At 37.8% G+C, this 27,478-nt stretch overlaps 1 protein-coding gene across 13 annotated transcripts in view; it reads right to left on the bottom strand.

Annotated features, from left to right (window-relative positions):
• UBE3A (ubiquitin protein ligase E3A) overlaps positions 1-24,616 on the bottom strand; it is a 104,582-nt gene extending 79,966 nt beyond the window's left edge. For 5 of the 13 annotated variants that reach the window (XM_063652480.1, XM_063652476.1, XM_063652481.1 and 2 more), the window contains exon 1: positions 23,992-24,123. The gene's annotated coding sequence lies outside the window, so the exon portion shown is untranslated. Of the gene's footprint in view, positions 1-1,346; positions 1,480-7,719; positions 7,756-11,968; positions 12,018-23,991 lie in introns of those variants that run through there. The other 8 variants (XM_063652478.1, XM_054449942.2, XM_063652477.1 and 5 more) reach the window with 8 other exon arrangements.
• Positions 24,617-27,478: the final 2,862 nt, after the last annotated feature.

Genomic DNA, 27,478 nt, shown 5'->3' with positions numbered 1-27,478 from the left:
GGTAGATGAAGATGCAGAGGTAGAAAAACTAGACATAATTTCTTGTCCTCATGTGGTGAAGGAAATGGGCACAAATAAAAACCACAATTAATTATGCAATAACAATGCACAGTTAAATGTTGTGATGGAGAGATACAGGGGGTGTTAAGTTGTGTATTGTAATAAAAAGTCCTTAGTCTGAAGAAAAGGAAAACCATTCTTTATGAGGAACAAGCAAGATTTACAAGACACACTAAGAAAAATCCTGTGAGGTAATGATGGTAGCACTATCAGTCCAGCTGCTCAAATTGGAAGATTCTCAGTCATATTCTAAAGAGTCTCTCTCTTTCCCAGTATATCAAATTGTTTACCAATTGCTACCAATTCATCCTTAGAAATTCCCCTACATTTCTACATTCCCACACTATTCCCCAGTCTTTTTTGATTGCTTTTAGTTGCTTCCAGAATAAAGCCAAAGCTCCCAAGCACGTCAGATGAGATTCTACACAATTTGGTCAAAACCTGCCAGTGCAGCCTCTTCTTACAGACTAGACCAGACTTCAAGAGAACAAGTGTATCATTTGCTTTTATACTTCCAGTGCTTGTAAATGTTTATAGAATAAGCATCTTACAAAAGAAAATTTTTCTCTTAGGGAACTTGCTTTCAGTCCTTTAGTAAATGCAAGGTTAAGATTCAAACCCTAATTTGTCTGATTCTAAAGACCATGCTCATTCCCTTGTACTTGCCTTCTAATTTATACTCAAACCCTATCAATTTCCTTAAAAATATCTCTTACTCCTTTTTTCCTCAAACTTACCAACACTGTCCTACTACAGTGCCCCATTATTTCATCTGGTTTCCCTTTTGCCTTTATCCTCAATTTTGCCACTAGAATTATCTTCCTAAAAACTCAAAGTTAGACATATCATTCTATATTCAAAAGCTTTAACACTTTCTCATGCCAACAGAATAAATTTCTAACTCCTTCACATTTTGAGGCCCTTGCCATGTGGCCCTGACCCCAGCCATCCCAGCCCTACTGCCCACTATATGACATCATCACCAGTTACCAGATCTAGTCCCATCATTTGACTATTGGCTATAACATACTGGATATTTGTGTTTCTGATGACTTCGATGCTTTTGCTTCTGAGACTTCACTCGGAAATGGTCCTCTATCCATTATTAACCTCTATCCCCCACCCACCTATCATGCCATGTTAAAAACTGGCCTCATTCTAAACACTGTATCTCACAGGGTTATCTAAACTCTTATACATAATCACCATCTCCTTCATGTCTTATTATACATTCTTAATACCATAAAATAATTTATTAATTTCTCCTTATATTTATTATGTTATACCTTACATTACAGCTATCTGTATACATTTGTCAGTGCCTCTAGTTGTAAGCTGATTGATGGTAGGGATCATCTCTTCCATATTTTAATTTTCATAATAATGGTGACTATGTTTTCTTGACACCATACCTCCCCTCTACAAGAAAAAAAAAAAAAACAAAGGAATCAGGACCCATGGCCTTTGAGCTAGTTCCAAATGTGACTCATAGATGAACAAAGATACCATTTCTTCCCAAATTAACACAAATATAAGTAAATGCCAATTTAAGAAACGTTTTTTCAAAGACTAAATATGTAAGAAAAACCAAAACAATTGTTTCCAATAATGTCCCTTTCTCTACCAGATATTAAAACATATTAACTTAAATGGTATAATTAAAATCAGCACGCCTTAAAAAAACTGAGTATACACCAAATATATGCATACCCTATGACTTAAAAATTTCACTCTTAAGTATATATCAAACAGAAGTAAACATATTCACAAGAAGACAATCACTGAAATGTTTAGAGCAGCAGCAATATTCTTAACAGTTCCAAACCAAAAATGATTAAATGTCTGTAACAGCAGATTAAACTATGGCATATTCTTAAAATGGAATATCACTTCCATTCTTAAAATGGAATATACAGTGACTACCATAAACAATTACTACAACCAACAATGTGAATAAATCTCACAAATACATTAAAAGAAGTGAGACACAACTAAATGTGCTTGATTCTAGTTAGATAAAGGATGAAAACAGGCAAATCTAATCTATGCTATGAGAAGTCAGGACAGTGGTTACACATGGAAAAGGGGTAGTGACACAGAGCACAAGGGGCTACACAGGAGCTGCTGATGTTGTTTCTTGATCTGAATGCTAGCTAAACATGTGTGCTCAGTGTGTGAAAGTGCAACAAGCTATACACTTCTAAGTGTATAGCTTAAAAGATTCTAAAAAAAAAAAAACCTCATATGGTATTAGCATTAGACAAAGAGGTAAGCACAACAGAAAGTTAATTTCAGAGAAAGATCCAAAAGTATCTGACAGTTGCTCCTTCTCAAACGAGAATTTTCAGACCTTGGATAACAGGCAGCACAGGACTATAATACATGAAAGGACAAAAACAAAGGAGGTGAGCCATCCACTGCTTGGATGTCTGCCTGGAGGTAATTTCCAACCTGCAGTCAATGGAGGGGAAATCCAATGAGAAGACAGCAGTTTTACTGAGGTCAGAATCAAGAGATCAGAGCTGAGGAAGCTGAAGTGGGTAAAATTTATGACAAGTGCCAGACAAGTGCTTGTTTGAGAAGGCAGAGAAATGGCTTCAGAAATCTGCCATTTGAGAGTCTACTGCTGAGTACTAACTGTACACGATTAAGGTAAGTGGCTCCATGAAGCTAGAGAAAGAGGGGCAGTAAGCTGAAATATTCCCAGTACTTATAAAGGACTGGGAGACTCCTAAAATTCCCTCTAATCTGAGTGAAGAGAACATGGTGACACTGGGAGCATTTAGTAAAGACTCAGAAGGATCATGCCTTAGGTAGGAGCTACTACCATTAAAGCAAAGCCTTCTCTAGACAAATTCCAATGTAGCCCTGAAGGGATAAAACTGACCAGCAAGTTATTTAGGTGGCTACAAAACAAAACACTCTAAAAGAAAACAAAATCTAGTCACCCAACAACAAAATATTACAATGTCCAGCATCCAATCTTAAAAAATCATTAAATATGTAAAAAATAAAAAATAAAATAAAATAAATACTAGGAAAATACAACCCATAACCAAGAGAAAAAACCAACCAACAAATTCAGAGTGAAAAAATTCAAGAAATCAATAGGTAACCTGATTTTCAAACAGCTATTACAAATATGCTCAAGAATTCAAAAAATACTTGAAGATGAAAATGACTCAAATGGTATTTCTTGAAATATAAAGCGAAATACCTGAAATTATTTAACAAGGCAGGAGAAAAAACAGTAAAATAGAAGACAAAGCAAACTGAAGCACAGGGAAATAAAAAGACTGAAAAATAATGAATACGATGTTAATGACCTGTGAATAATACCAAACAGTCTAACATATGTGTAACTGGAGTCCCAGAAAAAGAGGAAATGATGAAAGAGGAGTAGAGGTGGTAAAAAAATATATATAGAAGAAACAATGGCAAAATCCACATTTAAGGAAAATCATAAATGTACAGATTCAAAAAGAAAAAAAGAACAAAACCCCAAAAACTCTCAGCATGGTAATCATCAAAAATGAAAAGTGACAAGAAAAAATCTTAAAAGCAGCTAGGGAAAAAAGATTCAGTATAAGGAAGAAAAGATAATTAGCATTATGCATCACTTAACAACACGGATACATTCTGAGATATGTATCATTAGGTGACATCATTAGGTGATTCTGTCATTGTGCAAACATCATAGAACGTACTTACACAAATCTAGATTAGATGGTATAGCTTACTACAGAACTAGGATATATGGTATAGCCTGGGCGCTCCTAGGTTATAAAGCTGTACAGCATGTTACTGTACTGAATATTGTAAGCAACTGTAACAAAGTGTAAGTATTTATATATCTAAACCTAGAAAAGGTACAGTGAAAATATGGTGGTATAATCTTAAATGACTATTGTCAACTATGATCTCTTGTTGACTGAAATGTCAGCATGTGGCACATGACTGTATAACCAGACTTCTCATCAAAAACAAATGCTGAAAGAAAAACACATCAACTAACCAAGAAAAAAGAAATATATATGTCCACAGAGAGACTTTTTTTTACACAAATGTTCATTGTGCCTTTATTTATAATAGCTAGGAACTGAAAACAGCCTGGAACTGAAAACAGCCTAGAACTGAAAACAGCCCAGGTGTCCCTTAATAGATGAAGTCACAAACCACCGAAACATTCAACAATATGGATGAATCTCAAAAACATTATGTTGAGCAAAAAGAAACTTTTTACAACACATAAGTATTGTATGACTCTACTTACATAAAGTTCTAAGCAAGCTAAACTAAGATGAAAACAATCTGAACAATGTTAGGTTCTAGGGGTGGTGTGGGGGGAAGGAATAACTAGGAAGAGGTGTAGGTTCTATACCCTGATAGAACTTTCTGGCAAAGGTGTATACATTTGTCACAGCTCATGAAATGGTATATGTGGTCAACTGTATTTTCCAAAGATGATCACAATAGAAGCCATTCCACATGCTCTTAACCATGTAACACTGTCATTTTTTCATCAGGTGGTGGAGTCTATGGCCCTTCTCCTTGAATCTGAGTGAAATTAGTGAGTCTTTCAATCCAAAGACTACAGTTGTACCTCAACTATCTACAGAGGACTGGTTCCAGGACTCCCACGGATCCCAAAATCCAAGGATGCTTCGAATCCCTTATAGAAAATGGCATGGTATTTGCATATAACCTACATGCATCTTCAAATATGTTAAACCATCTCTAGATTACTTATAATACCAAATACAATGTAAATGCTATGTAAACAGTTGTTACAATGTATTGTCAAAGACAAGCTCTCCTTGCGAATCCCTGACCAAATGAGAGATTCATGAGCAAAATAAATAGTTGCTGATATTTAAGGCACTAAGCTTGGGGCAATGTATTACACAGCAATAAATAACTGGAACAGCATAGTAAATTCTAGTTAAAAATACTAAACTGCTAAGTTTTAGTTAACATACATGCTGAAGTTAAGGGTGTGGTATACTAACAACTGCAACTTACTTTGAAAAGCTTAAAAAAAGACACTAGAAGAAGACAGGATGGATAGGTGGACAAGATATAAGACAAAAACAAATATAACAAAATGTCAGTTGTGAAATTATATTCTAGTTATTTTAAAGTCTGTGTGGTTTGAAAAATTGTACGATAAAATGAAGAGTGAAATAAAGACATTTCCATACAAACAAAAGCTGAAAGATTTTGTAGCCAGTAGACCTACACTTTAGAAATGTTTAAGAAATTTTTTCAAGTAGAAGGAAAATAACACCAGCAACAAACTTGGATCTACAAAAAGGAATCTCCACAAAGGAAAAGAAATAAAAATGGTAAATATGAAGGTAAATATAAAGGAATGTTATTCTTAGTTTTTAAGTTTCTTCATAAGACAACTGGCCTTTGAAAGAAATAGTTTCAAACGCTGCTGTGGAATCTGTAACACATATAGAAGTAAAATGTTAAGATCACAATACCAAAAAGAATGAGGGACAGTAAATGGATGTATACTATTCCAAAATTCTTACATTATACATTAAGAGGAATAGTATTTTTGAAGGTAGATTGAGATAAGTTAAAGATGCATATTGTAAATCCTAGAAGTATCACTGGGGGAAAAAAAACAGAGGGACAAGCTAATAATGGAGACAATACAAAATTCCAGAAATGCTCCATTAACCGAAAAGAAGGCAGAAAAGGAAGAAAAGATTAGACAAATAGAAAACAGTGTCTTAAACACAACTATATTGCCAACTGCAATAAATGTAAATGGACTTAATCAAATTAAAAAGCAAAAATCGTAAAAAATCAATCTGAAAGATGCAACTATATGCTATCTAAAAGAAAGACATTAAATGACCAATAAGTTGAAAATAAAAACACAGCAAAATGATATAATGTGCAAAAATTAATCATAAGAAAGGAATGGATACACTAATATCAAAGTAGACTTTAGATAAGGAACATTACCAGCGATAAACAGAGACATTTCGTAAAGACATCAATTAATCAAGGAGATCTAACAGTCCTAAATGTGAACACACCTAAGGACACAGCTTTAAAGATTTTGCTTCAAAGCATCTGAAGAAAAAATGAACAGAGCAGAAGGAAGATAAACTCAAAATTATAGTTGAAGATTTCAACATTCCTCTCTTGGTAATTAGTAAGTGGACAGAAAATCAGTAAGGATACAGAAGAAATACATTTATCTATCTGACAAAGAACATACGTTCTGAAAAGAATGTGAAAACATTTGAACAGACACACAAAAGAAAACTCCTCAACGGCAGTCATGAAGAAAATGTAAATTAAGACCATAATGACTTTTTACACCCATTAGAATGGCAATTATTTTAAATAAAAAAACAGAAACTACCAAGTGTTAGAAAAGATGCAGATAAATTGGAACCCTTATTCACTGCTGGTGGGAATGTAAAATGGTGCAGTCACTGTGGAAAACAGTATGGCAGTCTCTAAAAAAATTAAACATACAATTACCATATGACCCAGCAATTCCACTCCTAAGTACATAACCAAAAGTATTAAAAGAAGGGACTCAAACAGATACTTATATACCAATGTTCATAGCAACATCATTCACATAGTTAAAAGTTACAAAGAGTCCAAATGTCCACTAATAAATAAATAAAACAAAAAGTGATATATGCACACAATGAAATATTACTCAACCTTAAAGAATCAAATTTGGATACATGCTACAACATGAATGAACTCTGAGGACTGATGTAGTTTGAATATTTGTCCTGCCCAAATCTCATGTTAAAATATAATCCCCAATGTTGGGGGTGGGGCCCGGTGGGAGGTAACTGGGTCATGGGCGCAATCCCTCATAGCTTGGTGCTGTCCTTGGGATAGAGTGAGTTCTCAGGAGATGTGGTTGTTTAAAAAGGGTGTGCCACTTCCCCACCCTCTCTCTTGCTCCTGCTCTCGCCATATGACATGCCTGCTCCTCCCCCTTTGCCTTCCACCATGAGTAAACTCACCATGAGGGCTCCCCAGAAGCTGAGCAGATGGTGGCGCCATGCTTGTACAGCCTGCAGCACCAGAGGCCAAATAAACTTATTTTCTTTTTAAATTACCCAGTCTCAGATATTCGTTTAAGGCAACGCAAGAATGGCCTAACACAAGGACATTATTATTATTAAATGAAATGTGCCAGACACAAAAGGACAAAAATCGTATGATTCCGTTCATATGAAGTACCTGGAAGAGTCAACTTCACATATAAAGTAGAACAGTGATTACCAGCGGATGGGGAGAGTAGGCAATGAAGAGTTATTGTTTAATGGATGGAGTTTCAGACTGAGAAGATGAAAAAGTTTCAGAGATGGATAGTGGTGATGGCTACAGAATAATGTGAATGTACTTTATGTCACTGAACTGTACACTTAAAAATAGTTAAAATGGTAAATTTGATGTTGTGTATTTTAGTACCACTTAAAAAAAAAAAACTGCAATGGGATACCACTACACACCTCTCAGAACGTGTGCAATTGAAGACTGAGAACATCAAATGCTGACATTTGGAGAAATGGAACTCTCATACACTGGTGATGGGAATGTATAGTAGTATAATCATCTGGAAAATGGTTTGGCAGTTCCTTATACATTTAAACATAAACTTACCATGTGACCCAGTAATTCCAATTTAAGGTATTTACCCTAGAAAAATGAAAACATATGTTCACACAAAGACATGCACAGAAAACAGTACCTTTATTCTCAACAGCCTAAAACTGAAAACAATTTAAATGTTCACCAGAAAATGAATGAACAAACTGTGGTATACTCATATTGTATTTAAAAAAACGAAACAAACAGACAAAAATCTGTGACAAACACAAATTGGATGAATCTCAAAAACATGCCAAGTGAAAGAAACCAGACATGGAAGAGTATATGTTACTTGATTCCGTGGATATGCAATTCTAGAGCAGGAAAACTAATAAACAGATCAGTGGTTGCCTGGGGCCAAGACAGAGAAATGACTACAGACAGGAAGGAACTTTTTGGAGGTAATTCAATTGTTCTAAAGCTTGATTGTAGTAGCAGTGATAGTGTATATATTTATCAAAATCAATAAAACTATACAGTTAAAATGGGTGCATTTCATTGTGTATCAATTATACCTCAATAAACTTGATTTTTTTCAAAGTTTGTGAGAACTTAATATAGAAAAAGGTGGCATTATCAGTGGAGAAAGGATGCCTTACAAGACAATCAGCTACCCAAGTGGAAGAAAATAAAAGGTAGATATAATTCCCAAACCATGACAAATGCAATCCAGATCTAAACCATATCATACCATACCCAAAAATATGCTGAATGCTCAGATTTAACTTTGTAATTAAAGTCTATAAAGTAGAATCACAAAAGTATCAGAAGAAAATACAAGAAATTGGCCAGGTATAGTAGCTCATGCCTGTAATCCCAGGACTTTGGGAGGCTGAGGTGGAAGGACAGCTTGAGGCCAGAAGTTCGAGACCAGTCTGGGCAACACAGTGAGATACGTTCTCTACAAAAAAAAAAACCAACCAACCAAAAAAAAAAACCCAACTAGCTATAGTGGCACATGCCTGTAATCTTAGCTACTTGGGAAGCTGAGGCAGGAGGATCACTTGAGCCCAGGAGTTTGAGGTTGCAGGGAGCTATGGTTGCTCCAGCCCGGGTGACAGAGTGAGATCCTATCTCTAAAAAGTTTTTGTAATATATATATGAGATCATATCTATTCATCTTGGTTAGCATGCTGAAACCCAGAAGCCATAAAAGATGGACAGATTTGCCTACATAAAAACTTTAAAATTTCACATGACTAGATACTATAAAATTAAAGGTAGGTAGAGATAATATTTGCAAATTATAATAAAGAATTAAATGATATATAAAGAATGCTTACAAATTTAAAAAACAAACACCACAATAGAAATGGACCAAAAAACCAGGCAATTTCTCACGTTATTTATAAAGATTTAAACAGATTTTATATATACATCAATCAAAACAAGGTAAATGAGCAGTCCCTAATATATTTTAAGGAATGAAACTTGCTAAAATTATTTTTTAAAAGGTAATTGGCAAAACCTATCAAATTTTTAGATTGACATGGTCTAATGGCCTGACATCTTATTTGTAGGAATCTACCTTACAGAAAAAATAACAGGTACCATCATTGCAAAAGCAAATATTGAAAACAACCTCATTTCCAAAACAGGCAAAGGGTTTCATAACATATCATGAACTCTCAGAGTTAATTCCTAGTTCAGTTCTAAAGATTGAGAGAGCACATCAGATTTAGAGTATTCCATCTCAGGTTTCTCAAGGACAATTTTTCATTAAGGCCTAATTTATTATATTTTAAAACATGCTTTTCCTTCCTATCTTTTTTCTGTTTTTCCTCTTTTCCCCCAACAAGCTTATATGGTAAAATTACCTGTAGTTAAGTGGGCATGTGATATGATGCACAGATTTAATGCAATAATTTATAAGAATTATCCAACTCCATTCTCTCAGCTGCTCTGGTCAAAAAACTTTGGCATCATCTTTTACTCTTCCCTTTATTTCCCACTTTCATCTGGTCTACTACCAAATCCCATGGACTCTATTTCAACATATATCAAGAATTCAACCACTTCTCACCACCCTCACTGTGACCACTCTGTCCATTTCAGTCACGTCTTAATCTGTACTAATGGTCTACCAATTGGTCTGTTTCTGCCCTTGTCCCCTTTTTCAGTCTATGCTTAACACAGCAACCAGAGTGATCTTGCTAAACATAAGTCATACTTTTTCACTACTCTGCTCAAAGACTTCCAATAGCTTCCCATCTCACCGGTAAAAATCAAACACCTTATTATGATCAAAATATCTGTACGCTCCATTCTCTCTATTTCCCATCATTTACTTTTCTAAAGCTACACTGGCCACACCTCGAGTTCTTCAAATACATCAGGCACTCTCACTTTGGGGTTTCCCTATTCACTACACTCTGCCTGAAATGCTCTTCCCCCAAATATCCACATGGCTAGCTCTCTCATCTCCCTCAGTTCTTCACCCAAGTTACCATTTCAGTGAAGTTTTCTCTACCTACCCTATCTAAAATTTCCCATCATCCTTTTCACCTACAAACACTTCCCTTATTTGTTTCTTCTCCTTAGCACTATGTAACATATATTTTACCTATCTTTATGATCTCTTTTTAGGATTCAAGTGCCATGAAAGCAAAGGATTGAGTGAGTTTTATACACTGCTGTCTCCACCAGCACCTAGAAAAAAAGGCCCACTACACAGTAGGTGTTCAAGAAATGTTTACTAAGTGAATCAGACAGATGTGTATGTAGCCACCATTTGAAAGATTCCTATAACACAGTTAAGAGGAAAAAAAATTATATGAAATACAAGTTTTAGTACACAAAAATCTATGCACAAGGAATTAAAAACCTGAAATGAAATTTTAAAAAATTCAATTTGCAATACCATCAAAACATAAAATTCTTGGAAATAAATTTTTAAAGTAATAAAATAAGTACAAGACCTGTATACTGAAAACTACAAAACATGAAAGAAATTAAAGAACACCTTAATAAATGGAAAGATATCCCATGCTCATGAATGAGAAGACAGTATTAAGGTAGCAATACTTCCCAAATAGACCTACAGATTCAACACAAATCCAAGTTCTATCAAAATCCCAGTTGCATTTTTCTGCAAGCTAACCCTAAAATTCTATGGAAATTCGAGAAACCCAGGGACCCAAAACAATTTTGAAAAAGAATAAGTTAGAATACTCACATTTCCTGGTTTCAAGACTTACTACAAAGCTACAGTAATCAAGAGTGTGTGTTACCAAAAAAACAGACATACACGTCAATGAACATACCTTGAAAATACCATGGTAAGTAAAAGAACCCGCACACAAAAGGACACATACTGTATGATTCCCATTTATAAGAAATGTCCAGAATAAATAAATTCATAGAGACAAAGCAGATTAGTGGTTTCCAGGGGCCAGGAAAGAACGGGGAATGGCTGCTAACAGGTTAGGATTTATTTTGGGGATGATGAAAATGTTCTAAAATTCGATAGTGGTGATGGCTGCAGAACTGTGAATATACTAAAAACTTTAAAAGGGTGAATTTTATAGTATGTGAATTATCTCAATAAAGCTATTAATAGTTTTGAAAGTTAGAGAATATGTTTGGCAGGATTTTTTTTAAACACCGCCTCCCCAAAAGGAAAAAAGCTGTATGTATATCAGTACTTTTACAGCTATCTTACATTTTATATTTGATTGGTAATTTCCTTCCAGGCATTTTTTCCCCCTACATTTAAACACATTTAACAACTGTTAAGTTTTAGAATTGGCTATGAAGTGAAGAGAAACCTTTCATTTCTTTTTATACTTAAAAAAAAAATAGCTTTTTATTTTTCTTTTCTGTATTTCCTCATCCTCAAAAACAGATTCTACACACCAATATTTGAGGGATGGTGGGGCAACTACCACAAAATACAAGAGGTATTACATTGTGGAAATGTAAAAATGTTAGAATTCCTAGGAACTTTTCATGATTTATGGGCCTAACCTAATATTTAAAACTGAGCCCATGCTGGCAAATCTGGGCTATACAGTCATACATACATAGAACTCTGGTATCACAACACATCCACTGTGCACTGGAAGAGTACTGTAATCTTCTTCTAATGTGCACCTTGGCTCTCCCCTCCCTTGGGTTCTTTGAAATTTTTTTTTTAAATAAGGTATGTTTATTTCTTATTTACCTACTAACTACAGAAGGTAGACGCACGATGTGCCAATATTAAAATGTTATCATTCCCCATTAAAATACATTTACTTAAGTGTTTTATTACATGACTTACCAGCAATGGAAGAATCTCATCTGAGAGTAGTTCTCAACTGTCATCTATGAAAATCTTTAGAAATACCAAATCATCAGAATTACTTTAATTTCCTGGCTTTTAATCATAAAGCATTCCTACTGGTCAACAATTCTACAATCTGAAAACAGAGACATCTGTACCATATAGTCCCAATGATTTATTATTCTGAAATTTTCCTCTGGGTTATTTTTACACTGTAATTAGAGTTCAAACTTCCATAGCGCCTAACCTAAAATTAAACCTAGAATTATGCCAATTTATGCCTGCTATATATGCACACACAAAAGACTTATAATGCAATATACTAAAAGAACTAAAGGTAGGTGGGTTTTTCCTTGAAGGAATCATAGCTACATTATTTTCAAGTTTAATCTGTTACATTCATCTGCCTATCAAATAAATGTAGCAATTAAACTCATAAAACAAAATCTGATTTAGTGACAAAAAACCATTAGCTTCTAATTTAACTTCAAAATGCTTTTCAAAAAATCTACCCCATCTAATTCTAAGTGAACCAGACCACACTTGATAGAAAACTGTTGTTCTAAAAACCATACGTACTTAACATAAACAGTAAACATATGAGAACATTTAGTCTTCTATTAATGTCTTACAAAATACTTCAATGTGCCTGGTTATAATTTTTTTTTTTTTTTTTTTTTTTAAGGGACAGGGTCTGTCACCATGGCTGAAGTGCAGCGGTGTGATAATAGCTCACTGCGGCCTGGAACTCCAGGGTTCAAGCAATCCCCCCACCTCAGCCTCCCGAGCTGGGCTAATTTTATTTTTCATAGGGATAAGGTCTCACTTTGTTGCCCAGGCTGGTCTCCAATTCGTTGCCTCAAGTGACTCTCTCACCTCCGCCTTATATTTCCTTTTGAGCGGTTATTATCAACTGGAGTAACATTTCTAGTTGGGGGAAAAAAGAACTGATCCTTATCAATCTGTAGATGAACACTTATGCATTCAGCACTTACAAATAACTGAATGTGGGCATAAAAAAAGAATGACAGATGATAAACATTTACTGTTCTCAAAATAAATTACCTAATCTCAGCTGAGATAAACACGACTCAGAATTCAATTAACAGTATAATAAAAAGAAGCCCCAAACCAATGAGTGCAAAAAGAAAGACTCTCAAGGAAGGCTTCCCTGAGTAATATTAAGGTTGAGCCCTATAAGATAGAAGGAAGATGGATAACTCAAGAAACTAAAAGCAGCCTGTATGGTAAGATGGTACTGACCAAAGGGGAGTGTACAGGAAGGTAAGGCTCAGAAAGTAGACGGAATCCTATCAAAGAAAAATTTTAAATAGAAAGCACTCTTCTATTTCAAAATAACTGTTATTTGTTCACAATAATACAAAGGAATTATAAACTACTGAAACTAAAACTAACAAACCAAAGTGGGCAACATAGCAAGACCCCATCTCTACCAAAAAAAAAAAAACAAAACCCACAACACTTAGCAGGGCCTGGAGGTGCCTGCCTGCAGTCCCAGCTACTTGGGAGGCTGAGGCAAGACTATCGCTTGAGGCCAGGGGGTTCAAGGATGCAGGGAGCTATGATCATGGCACTGCACTCCAGCCCGGGGAAGAGAGGGAGACCCTGTCTCCTGAAAAAGAAAAAAAAAAAAAGGTGGGTGGGTGGGGTGGGGAGAATTCAATAATTAGGATGAACAGACTTCAAAATGTTGTTTATACACACAGTGGAATACTACTTGGCTATAAAAATACGAATAAAACCCTGTAATTTGCAGGAACATGGATGGAACAAGAAGCCATTATGTTAAGTGAAATAAGCCAAACACAGAAAGACAAATACCACATGTTCTTACTCATACATGGGCTAAAAAAGTATATCTCAAGAAGATAAGCGTAGACTGGTGGTTACTAGCAGCTGAAGTGGGGAGTGAGAGGACAAAGGCAGAAGAATATAATTGTATTTATTATTGCTGAACTGTACACTTAAAAAACTGTACACTTAAAAAAATCATTAAAAATGAACTGTACGCTTAAAAAAGATGGTAAATTATGTATGTATATTTAACCTCGATAAAAAATTTTAAAAATTCAATACTTAATGCTGGAACAACTAGCTTTCCATATTTAAAATAAAAAGTCCTAACTCCCTTCAAATGAACCTAAATGCAAATAACAAAGAGTAACAAAAAATCCTCAACTATTAGCAGACAATATAAAAAGAGGATTTCTTAAAAAGCACAAATCATAAAGAAAAAGACATGATTTTTACATAAAAAATTAAGTCTCATACTACCAGAGAATACTACAATAGGCAGGATTTTATATTTTATTCTTATTCTGGTAACTTTCTTTGGCTGCACTGTAAAGTAAGAAGGTTGGGTGAAATGATCTTCATGGTCCTTTTCAATATAAATGTTGTATGACAGTGTGCCTTTCCTTTAAAAACATTTATTTTTGAGATATTTAAAACATACAGAAAATAATAAATTTCCTATCCTTTCACCTACCATTCAGAATAATCAAGCAACTGTAAATTAAAATGAGATAGCATTTCACATGCCTCAAATTAGTAACTATTTTAAAATCTGACAATCCCAAGTATGGGTGAGGATGCTAGAAATGCCCACATAATGCTGATAAAGTATACATGGGCATATCCATTTAAGAAAAGAATTTACCAATATCTAGTAACCAGCAATTTTACTTCTACGGTTTTTCCCAAAACACCTGCACATACACTCATGTAAAAATAAACACTGCAGCATTATTTATAATAGCAAAAAGAAAACAACTCAAAATATCCATCAATAGTGGGATACATACATTTTATCTATGCATAAAATGAAGCGCCATACAGCAGTGATACTGAATAAACTACATCTACATGCATCAACATACACACCTCAAAAACTTGATACTGAGTTTAAAAAAATCAAGCTATTGAAAGACAGTGTTATACGTATCTGTAAAAATTTAATACAAAAACCAACACCACATATCACTTACAGATACATGTGCACATGTATAGTAAAAGTATAAAACAAGGATGTGAAATATACTTAAGAATCTCAAGACAGTTGTTACTTTGTGTAGAGACGGGTAACAGGACTTGAACAGTTGGGGTTGTTAAAAGTGATTATGTAACTGCATCCTTTCCCCCAAGGGATAAAAATGGACATAATTCATATTTATAGGTGGTGGATAAATGGGCACTTGCTATGTCATTTTCTGGATGTTTTAAAAATTTTACAATTAAAACATATACACTTATTTTAAAAACAAACAAAAGACATATTAGCATATAATGTCCAAGCTGATAATTCCCTTGGAAGATCATCTAATATAAACCTCCCTACTTCACTAAAAAAAATTACAAAAGATATCAGAATAAAAATATGCTACAGGCTGGACGCAGTGGCTCATGTCTATAATCCCAGCACTTTGGGAGGCCATGGGCAGGAGGATCACTTGAGCCCAGGAGTCAAGACCAGGCTGGGTAACATAGTGAAACTTCATATCTACAAAAACAAACTTTTTTTAAAGAATATAATAGGGTTGGGTGTGGTGGCTCATGCCTGTAATCCCAGTACTTTCGGAGGTTGAGGTGGGCAGATCACCTGAGGTTAGGAGTTTGAAACCAGCCTGGCCAACATGGTGAAACCCTGTATGTACTAAAATTACAAAAATTAGCCGGGCATGGTGGTACACACCTGTAGTCCCTACTACTCAGGAGGCTGAGGCAGGAGAATCACTTGAACCCAGGAGGCGGAGGCTGCAGTGAGCCGAGGCTGCACCATTGCACACCAGCCTGGGCAACAGGGTGAGACTCCATCTCAAGAAGGAAAAAAAAAAAAAAAAATATATATATATATATATATATATATATAAAATACATATATATAAGATAAACGCTATTGTAGCAGGGCAATTTTGGACAGATACTAGGTTATCTGAAACAGCACTTTGGGGAATTAGATCTTGACCATTTAAGAGAGAGATCAGCCCCAATTTCTCAAAATCTGGCACTGACTAGCAATACGGACAATGTGTGCACCGCCCTCACTCTGCCTCCCCTCCTAGGAATGCCATGTCAAATTTAGCATAGGCACAGGCAGTAAAACTGACCCCTAGTTCTGCCTATCACTATTAAAAATTACTTTAAGTTCTGAGTGTTGAGGACTGTCCCCACAGCAGATATCTAAAAGTAGGCCTGAAAGAACTAGAAAGTAGTTCATGCATCCAGCAGTTACAAATGCCTAAAACTGTACATGAAAAAACAAAACAAACAAAAAAATGAACTGAGAGCAAACATTTACTGTTCTCTTATAATCTTCAATCCAGGATTTAAGAAATTATTTAATATCAGTTGAGATACGTGACCAACCAGTTCTCCAGCTGAGATCCATCTATTTTTAAATTCACTCCCCCAGCCTTTCATTCAGCCTAAAAGAGGGAATAAGAATGGGAAGGTGGGGAGGACTTACCCCATACTGAGTTAAATAAGACCACAAGATCTTTTCATTTTTACAATATTTGAAATACAGTACACTGGGCAATAAATTTAAAGAAATATGCATGATTTGAAATGCAGAAATCTTGATTTACGTGTATAAAAGACCAAAATTAGCTCAGTTCGTCTAATATACTACACTTAAGTGTTCTTCGATACTACAGTCAACTTTTCAGAAATATTCCCATTCTGTGAAGCAGGATGTATTCCTACCTTAATTACCAAACTTTATCCACGTAACTTCCTATTCTCCCACTCTGTTCTTTAAACATGTTCAACATGTTACAGAGATGGCAAAATGTGTTAAAAAAAAAAGGAATGAGAATGAAGCAGCTTAAGTAATTAGGAAAACTTTACACTTCTTAGAAACTGAATTTGGATGATCTTAAACAGCATATTTTCTTTTCTTTTTTTGAGATGAAATCTTGCTTGCCCAGGCTGGAGTGCAATGGCGTGATCTCAGCTCACTGCAACCTCTGCCTCCCAGGTTCAAGCGATTCTCGTGCCTCAGCCTCCCAAGTAGCTGAGATTACAGATGTGCGCCACCATGCCTAGCTAATTTTTGTATTTTTAGTAGAGACAGGGTTTCACCATGTCGGCCAGGCTGGTCTCGAACTCCCGACCTCAGGTGATCCGTGTGCCTCGGCCTCCCAAAGTGCCGGGATTACAGGCGTGAGCCAAGGCGCCCAGCCTAAACAGCATATTTTCAATCACCAACAAACAACATGACCACTGACTTCAGAAAACTAGGAAAGAAAAATGTTACCCAATTAATCTTTGTGTGAAATAGGATTTATCCATTAGTATACATATCACATACCACAGGTGCACAAAAGATTTTTTCAATTCCCAAAACAAAAACTTAAAATATTTAGCAAAGATAATATAAATATCCTTATTTATGGCACATTGTAAGATTATCAATATTGGTGCATACATACCACAAGGCACAACAGAATTCTTAGGAAAAATGTATTAAGACAATTAACAAGCTGGAAATAACCCGTATTTCCCCTTATGACCCCATTAGCTTTATATAGAAAACACTGCTGTGCACTTCATCCTTTGCTTTCTAAAGAACAGCATTATGGTTCACATCTGTTAAGAGACAAAAAAGTATTTGTTGGAAGTACGAAAGGAAGAAATTCCTGTACTGTTACGTGCAGTGCTAAAGGAATCATCTGAGAAGAAAATAAAGAACATGAGTTTAACATGAGCTTTAGAGAGGGATTACAAGAGTGCAAGAAAGTGACAAAATGTGATGTATGTCCATAGTGAATACACGGTGCTTTATTGTTTTCAGTATTTGTATATTTAATTAGGAGGTGAAAAAATTCAGAATTTATTCTGCATCACAAAGATTATAAAAATATATGAGTTGGGGTGTTGGCTACAGTACACAAAGGCAATTCTAGGACTACTTATTAACAGAAGCTTGAAATGGATAAGCCATCCCTTCTGATTTCATTACATGAAAAGAACCTGTGTAGAAGTATAGCAATGGTAGCATCTTCATTCAGCCCACAGCTATGTAATTTGTATGCAAGAGTGCTTGTCTTAAATATGAAAAGGAACATCCTGAATTGCTAAAAGTATATACAACGGGCACACATCCAGAACTAGAAAAGAGCTACCAAGCCTGCATGCTACGAAGACATGGGTCAAAAAATTTTTCTCATGTTTGGTTTCTATAACTAAAGTCTGTGCTAGACTAACCTCAATTGATCCTGAGGAGATGAACTTCTGGAACACACTAAACTGTTAAGAGTCACAGTTAAGAGTCATAGACTCTACACTGTCCAGCCAACAGTTTTAAGAAAAATTTTATCCTACTTGTATGAGTGTTCAGGGCTCATATACTACCTCTATGCTCCTACTTGAAACACAGATGCAGACCTTAATAAATAAAGTCTTACATCAGACTCTCTTCTATAATTCACATGTGATTCCTTACACGAGATTCCTGTTCAGATTTCCTGAAAATGAACTATAAGAATAATCTTATCCAATATGATTCTATGTCCCCTAAAAATATCTTTTCCTTTCAGGTCAATCTTATGATTCACTTGCCATTGATCAGATTAACACAACAGGTCTGGTACAGCAAATTACAAAACAGATTTGACTTTTGATTAATACACTGAATAATGTATCACAAACTATTAAGATCTATTGTCCATGTCAAATGGAGTTCACATATTTAAAATGAATTCACACACTAAAAATTCCCCAAAACAATGTTTCTAAAAAGTTTTTTTTTTTTTTTGAGAGGGAGTCTCACTCTGTCCCCAGGCAGTAGCGTGATCTTGGCTCACTGCAACCTCCGCCTCCCGGGTTCAAGCATTTCCCCTGCCTCAGCCTCCTGAGTAGTTGGGACTACAGGCGTGCGCCACCACATCCGGCTAATTTTTTTTTTGTATTTTAGTAGAGATGGGGTTTCACCGTGTTGGCCAGGATGGTCTGGATCTCCTGACCTCGTGATCCGCCCACCTCGGCTTCCCAAAGTGCTGGGATGACAGGCGTGAGCCAAGGCACTTGGCCTCTAAAAAGCTTCTTAATCTACATTTTCAAGAATGATCACATTTGAAAAGTATACTCTTTTAAAACAAAGCAACTATCACCTTCATTTGACAGAAGAAGGAACAAAGGCTTCAAAAGCTAAATAACCTGCTCATGACCATTACAAAGCTAGTTAAAACAACCTCAAGACCAAAAGACAGTGCTCCTTCCTCCATTTCAATGACTCTGACGCACTTAAAATTTTATAAATAATTTTTAGGGATATCAGTCATAAGGCTTAGAATCAAATAGTAACGACTCACGTACAAAGACCAGTATTTTTTTAAAATGCTCAGCTGGGCATGGTAGCTCACACCTGTAATCCCAGCACCTTGGGAGGCCAAGCGGCTTGAGACCAGGAGTTTGAAACCAACCTGAACACAGCAAGACCCCATCTCCACAAAAAAATTAAAAAATAAAAAAATTAGCCAGGCATGGTGGCATACACTAATCCCACCTACTCAGGAGGGTGAGATGGGAGGATCACTCAAGCCTGAGACTGCAATGAGTTATGACAGCACCACTGCACTCCAACTTGGGCAACACAGCGAGACCCTGTCTCTAAACAAATAAACAAAAAGTAAAATAAACAAAAAGAAAATGCTAATTTTATTTCACTCTCAGATAGGCCTAATAATTAATAAGCTTCTTTTTGAATTATTATCCATAATGGCATTTACCTGTTATAGATAACTCAGATCAAAGCACTATTAAGCAACATTTTTGATAGCAAATGAAAACAAAAGCTGGCAAAGAAACTGTGTATTAATAAGTCATTTCATTAAAAAAAAGGACTTGGCCAGGTATTGTGGCTCATGCCTGTAATCCCAAAACACTGGGAAGCTAAAGTAAAAGCTGAGGAGTTCAAGACCAGCCTGGGCAACACAGTGAGACCCCCATCTCTATAAAACAAAGATTTTTAATATTTTCTTTTTACAAAAGACTTATTTATATGGCATCTTTAAGTATTTCAAACATTTCATGTTTGGATTATCGAACATGTCTCTGGAAGAATTAACACTATTTCTATTTAAGGTAATTTTACATCATTTCCTTTATTAGAAGAAATAACAGATCTGCGGATGGCATTTTGTGAAGGCTGCCTTCTATTAATAGTGTACAAAACACTCATATGTCTCCAAAAAGGTGGGTGAGTAATCACAAAGCAAGTATAACTATTCATCCCAAAAGGTAGGACAGAACATGTGCCAATGTCTGCAGACTCCTGAACTACAGACTTGGACTCTGGTTCTGGTTCTGACACCTGGGTGACTTTAAGAAAATCATTTTAAAGCTTTGCACTCCAATTTCCTCACGTATAAAATGACTGGAGCAGCTGACCTCATAGACAATCCTACTCAGGTAGCATCTATCAATGTATTGCCAGAAGACAGAATGATAATCATGCCCCCCAAAATCAGAGTATTTGAAGACAACTGCCAGAGTAAAAATTTTAAATTCTATATACATACATACATACATACACACACACACACACACACACACAAAACACTAATACACTACGTGCCAGATACTGGGGTGGTGGGCTGGGACCAAGGCATGAAGTAGTGCATGTGCCAGAGGGTTGAACTTTTTAAAAGGAGTAAAAAAGTAAATCTTTAGAGTAGCAGCTGGTGGGTAGGAGGTATTGAGTCCATAGAACTGCTCTTAGATTGGAAGGGCATGGGAGAATGAAGTTCCATTATGTGACAGGGTTTTACACACACACACACACACACACACACATAAATGTGACAAAGTCACTCAACTATAAGCATTCAAAAAAGACAGACATCTTTCTTGTCTTTGTGGCTCCTGTACTTAGCTCAGCTCATAGAAGCCACAGGAGGAACCTAATAAATGTTAGTTGATCATTTACTGATTTACCAGTAACTAATTCATGCCTCCTCTAGTGCTGTGGTCTGAATGTGTCCCCCAAAATTCATGTTGAAAGCCTAACCTCCAAGGTGATAGTATTAAGAGGTGGGGCCTTTGGGAGGCTTTGCCGTCATTAATGGAATTAATGCCTCTATAAAAGAGGCCCTATAGAGCCCTGTCTACTCTTCTACTACATGAGGTAATGATGAAAAGACAGCTAGCTGTCTATGAACAAGGGAAGAGGGCCCTCACTAAGATGTCAAATTTGTTGGTACCTTGATCTTGGACTTCTCAGCTCCCAGAACCGTGAGAAATAAACTTCTGTTGTTTATAAGCCACGCTGTCTGTGGTGTTTTATAATAGCAGCCAGAACAGACTAAGACATCTAGTAACACCTTCTCTGGTAAACACTAGGAATTCCTGGCCTTAAAAAGTTCATAGCTAATGAGAAAAGAAATAAACAATATAAAGGATAACATGCTGTAGTCCACTATATACAAGGCGCTTCCAGACCATTCAGAAAAACTGGATAGGAAGATTTCTAAGGTAATACTTATTGAGTGCCTACGTGTTAGGCGTTTTACATACTTTAAGCCTCACAACCTGGGGAAGTTTCACCAACCCATTTTACAGATGACAAAACTGTGGCTTACCAAGATTAAGAAGGCCAGAATTAAAAGTAGGGTCAAATTCCAAAGATATTACCACTATACATACCAAGATGTCTTGTTACCACATTTTATCCTTACATTTAGCAGTGAGGGGAAAACTCAAAAACCAGTCAAAAAACTTTTGTCCTGAACCAACATAAAAAGAGCACCTAAGACTTCATCCAGTATTTTACCGAAAGATCACTTCTAAAAGTTTGTCTTCACCCCGATCTAAAAAATTGGAAAACTAATTTTCTTTCAGCAGCTGCATATGTACATAATGTAACGTTTCTACATTTAGACCTATACAATTATAGGTCTAAACAAAATATGTGTAACATGATTGGAGAATATAACTAGCAGTCATTTAAGAAAATGGACATTTGGAAACATCATTTCAAGAGCTTGGGATGAAAAATTTTGTCTGGATCATTCCACTGACTGACACTGAGAGAAACAGTGTATTATCACAGTTTACACAGTTAATTTTTTTTGGAGGGGAGAAGGAGGAGATTGAAATAGAAATGAGCTAAAGTTTAAGAAATACAACTGATTAAATGTTACATGTCAAAGACACTGTAGGTACCCAATAAATCCTGTTAAATGGACTGCACAAGTGGGATGAGAACACGTTTTCCCCACACCTCTGACTAGTATGTACCTTTCTTAGGAAGTTATTTTTTCAGCCATGAAAAAAAAAAGGGCAGAATTTAGGACAGATAAAACATAAGTAGCTTATAAATCCTCTGAAAGGAAATCAAAACACAGTATTTTGTATCTCTGTATAAAGTTAAGCTCCTCAGGGACAGGGGCAATGTCCAGAGGATGGTGAGCATACTACTTAGCAAACTAATGCAGGTTAATAAATATTGACACAGTAAGACTTGCATAGTTTACATTCTAATTTTGTAAAGATTATGAGTTACCTCTTCATATTCTGTTCTTGTATTTCTCCTGTGTATATTATAAATATACAAAGATTGCAAATTATTTCTTGAAGCTATTTCCTTTTTTATTTTTTGGTCAAGTCTATTAGTGTTTCTTAAAAGGGCTTCTGGTCATCCTTAGGGCTTATCAGTAGCATCATTAACACTGTATTCCTTTCACTAAAAATGTGGTAAGTAGCTTAGATTTAAAAACAGGATCTAATTTCAAAGCTATTTCCACTATACGCACCAAGATAAAACTTTCTTATCTCCCCTAAATTCTAAATTTTACATGATTTACCAAATCACCTCTTAAGTAAGAGTACTTATTGATCAGAAGTGTGAGACAAACACCTTATCCCACTTGTCCAATTTATTCAACAAGATTGACTGGGGTACCTTTGTGTCTCTGACAGGTAACTTTCAACAGTTGTATTTTTTAAACTTTAGGTCGTCTCCCAAAAAAATCTGTAATAATTTGCTGCTTCTCTCAATATTGCAGGCAGTGAAATGATCCAAAATTACGGGTCATATCCACATTTCTTCATGATTGAGGTTAACTATGCACTGTAAACCCCATATGCTATGAGTTTACATTTTCAACAGCACCCTCGCCACTTAATAGTCTCAAACAGATTTTGTACTGTTACTAATTTAGCACATCCATAAAAAGTCATTTAAAAAATGTAGACGCTAAATTCTCTTTCAAGGTTGCCAAGCTACACCAGTGTCTGTATTAAAATTATTTTAAAAATTTTACGGACTAAGGCATTTGGTACATTCAATTCTACCTTTACCAACAAAAGCCTTTACCACCAAGATGAGGAAAGCATCCTTTTCATTTTCTACACTGAAAAGGGGGGGAAAAAAAGGCCAACTGCTTGCATGCAGGTCTGCATATAACACAGCAGTCTCTGGCAAAGCCAATAACTCACGTTCAACTTCAGAAATCCTGGTGGCCGGCAACACAGAGTAACCTGTGCGCACAACCTTTGGGCTTGACATACCACTTCATCCGCCCTCCCTTCCCATCAATCCTCCCCCAAAACCCCAACCCACCAAGCACACGGCTAAATATGTCTTCCCCAAGAGAGCCAAAAACCTTGAAAACGCCGAGAAACAGCTCCCCTTTGAAGGAAAGGGCCTGCCCTTCCCTGTCTGGGGCCCCGGCTGGCTCGACGAGCCTGGCTCCTAGGAGGCCCAAATCTCGACGCCTCGCACGTCCCGCCCCGCCCCGGGCCCGCTCGCGTCCCTTCGGGCGACAAAACCCTCCCGCCGTCTCTCAGCCAGGACTGACAGTTACGGCTGCAGCAGCCGCGGCCACCAGGGGCCTACTTCTGGCACCAGCCCCTTCGGACCACGCGCCCCCAAACACTCGCCTCGGCGGCGGGGGGCGGGGAAGGGGGGTGTCGACCTCGCCACAGCGGGCCCCGAAGGCCGGCCGAGTGACGGAGGGGAGCCAGCGCCGCCTGGCGCAGGCCGCGGCAACACTGACCTGTCGTCGCCCCCGCGCCTGGGCTGCGGCGGCCGCCTCACTGGTCGTAGTCGCCCTCGCCCGCCGCCTCCGCCCGCCACCGCCTCGTTCTCTTTCGCTGCCGCCACCGCCGGGGCTCATGCGGGACCCGCGCTTCCTTATCCGGAAAACGAGGCCGGGAAAGGGAGCGCCGGAGCCGCCGAAATCCCGGCGTTCGTCGCCAGCCGCCGCTGCCTGTCCACACCGGGGGGCTGAGGGGCCCTCCTGCCAGGGGCTACAGGCCGCGAGCTATTCCGAGGAGGAGCCGAAGGAGGCGCCGCCGGCCGCAGCCGAGCGCGCCGGGTCGGCAGAGGTGAAGCGTAAGTAGGCGGCGGATGGCGGGCGCCCGCGCTGGCGGATGGCTACGCGGCGGAGGGGTGCGCGAGCGAGCGAAGCCTGGTGTGTCGGGTCCTGGCGAAGGGAAATGGCCCTGTCGTCTCCTGTAGTCACCCCGAGCCCAGCGCCACCATCTTGGGAGACACACGGATCTCGCGGCCGCGGCGCAAGACGGGAGGACTGGCTGGGCGGGCCGAGTATCCCGGCAGGCAGCGCGCGCCGCCCGGCCGGGCGAGGGCTCCAGGCCGGGACGCGGGGACGTGGGGCGGGGCCAAGACGCGCGGGAGGGCGCCGCGCTCCGCCCCTCCTTCCCTCGCCGGCCCCGCCTCCCTCCCGCTTGCCGTCGCCGCCGGCGCACGGGCCATTGGGAAGAGGAGGTGGCCCGCGGCCCCTCGGAGTCCCACCAGGCTCGGTCGCCATCTTGCGACTAGACAGAAAGGGTAATCCCTCCTTTTAGTTTCTGCTGTCTGTGACCCGAAAGAATAAACCTGGGACTTCCGGAAGCCCTCTGGGCTCCCCCCCCCCAGGAGGGTTGCAGAGCCCCTTAGTGTACCCAGCGGAGGAACGCCTCCGACTTTGTTGGGAGACGAATGGCTCTGAAAGTTGGCTGAAACCGCAGGAATAGCCCCCAGCCCCGAGGCGGGGCAGGTGCCTGCCGTTATTAGCTTTTCGACCCCAACCCTTTTCTATCTGGAGCTGCCTTTGTAGATGTTGCAGGGATGCCCCGAGAGTGCAGGCCAGATTTTAGAGGACCAAGGTCATCTACTTAGGCCTCTTGCCAACACAGGATGTGTCAACTAGTTTACCAGAGACGAAGGTAAAGTCCCGTCTCCTGCAGTTGTTGACGTTCAGTAGGTTGTCAGTTAAGAAAAGTGGCTCCCTGGTTGACCCCAGCTGGATAGAGGCTAATTTTGATCCATATGACAGCTGAACCTAGTTAAAGCCATTAAAATTAAATCCATTTAAAGTCATATTTGGTACCAGGGTCACCATTTTAAAAGGTGTGTGTGTGTATGTGTGTGTGTGTGTGTATAGCTTTACATTTGCTAGCAAAGCCAAAAGAGTGTCACTAACAATTCATAGTGTTACAACTTGCAACTTTGTTGATAAGCCCTTGAAGTACTATATGAGTACCCATGTCTAGTATTCAGATTTTTTATATCAACAGTCGTACATAGCAATGTATCTTTTTTAAATTTATTTTTATTTTTAAACTTAGAGATGGAGTCTCGCTATGTTAGGCCCAGGCTGGTCTCGAGCTTCTAGCCTCAAGTGATCCTCCCACCTCGGCCTCCCAAAGTTCTGGGACTACAGGCATGAGCCACAGTGCTCGGCCAGCAGTGTATTTTTTAACTGTCAGTCTCGGAACATCTTTTTTATATAGCCAAGTGTGTGGGTGTGTGTGTGTATCCCGCCTCACAACTATAACCAACTATTGAAAAACCAACAAAAAGCTAGAAGAATTTAAGTTATTCTGGGACAACTGATGATAAATGATAGTATTAAGCCATATTCGATTTTAAGATGTTTTAACTCAGCTCTTTACTCACTTTTCATTTCCTCTCATTACACATCCACATTTGGAAACTATTTGCTGTTATATTTCATGGAAAGAACTAGTAAGAATTATAATCTTTAAAAAAAATTATCTTTGCAAGTTTTCAAAATAGGCAACAAAGAATGTAAATCTTTAAGGACTTTATTGTTGGACTAATTAAAGCATACCATTTCTACTATATCTAGCATATGGAGATACTTATAGGTATTCTTCCTTTTAAGTAGAAATTGTCAATAAATTAAGTGTAATTTTATAATGGCCTGGTGTATCAAAGTGTGGCAGAAATCCCTGAGTTCCAAAAAGATTAAAGACCGAAGGGAAATAAGTCTGCTTTTAGCTAGATGTCAGAATGACTATTCATTGCTTTACTGAGATCAAGGAGGATCTTAATTCCTCCTGGAGAAATAACGTATATCCCTTTTAGTTCATTAATTTTAAATATGTATTCTTATGTGTGACATTAGTATTAGACTTCTTTCAAGATCTCACTGTGCTTTTTGCTTTATCCATTTTCAAATTTAGAAATGTTTGCTGATCAAACTTACCAACATAAATACTTTCAGGAATCCTTAAGATACTGGCAGTGTTCCACTTCTCTATACATCTGTTTATATGGAAAAAAAAAAAAATTCTCCCATATCAGACCCATTTTTTTTTTTAGGTGTGTTTTTCCCAGAAAAACAACTTTGTATCTACTAAGTGAACAGTGATTTCTTCAGACTTTTCTAGTCAAAATGAGACCTAGTAGTTTCTAATAATTTTCTCATTTCAGGTATACGGTAAAAAGAGCAATTTAATTTTATAAACATCTGCATCAATGCCTTGAGCAAACTTTGAGCTAATGTTTACCCAGAACTATTTATGTGTCATACGTTGGACTACTTGAACTACTATTTATGTGCCAGACCTTGGGAAACAATAAAAGATGAACAGTCTCTATCCCTGCCCTCAAGAACTTGCAGTTCCAGAGGAAGTCACACCTGTAAGATTGGACAGTTTTTCAGAGTAACCCAACACTTCATTGAGCATGGGGGGTACCTACTAATATGTATCTGCTAATACTAACAAACTTTTATTTTATTATTATTATTTTTTTTTGAGACGGAGTCTCGCTCCGTCGCCCATGCTGGAGTGCAGTGGCGCAATCTCGGCTCATTGCAAGCTCCACCTCCCGGGTTCATGCCATTCTCCTGCCTCAGCCTCACGAGTAGCTGGGACTACAGGCGCCCGCCACCACGCCCAGCTAATTTTTTGTATTTTTAGTAGAGACGGGGTTTCACCGTGTTAGCCAGGATGGGCTCGATCTCCTGACCTCGTGATCCACCCGCCTTGGCCTCCCAAAGTGCTCCGATTACAGGTGTGAGCCACCACGCCCAGCCAACAAACTTTTTTTAAAAGGAAACATTTTGCCCTGAATTGCTGGTGAAGTTGTTTTTTGACAGAGCTGTTTTATTGCTGAAGATTTCTTATTGATGCCAGTCATAACAGATGAATCAAAATGCAAGAACAACTTTTTTTTACTACTCAGCATGCCCCAGGATCAGAAATAAGTCAAGAGCATGGAAGAGACAAAAT

Source organism: Pongo pygmaeus, chromosome 16 (assembly GCF_028885625.2).
Source record: "Pongo pygmaeus isolate AG05252 chromosome 16, NHGRI_mPonPyg2-v2.0_pri, whole genome shotgun sequence".
NCBI lineage: Eukaryota > Metazoa > Chordata > Mammalia > Primates > Hominidae > Pongo > Pongo pygmaeus.
The sequence above is the reverse complement of the archived record's forward strand: the minus strand, read 5'-3'. Positions and strand labels throughout refer to the sequence as shown.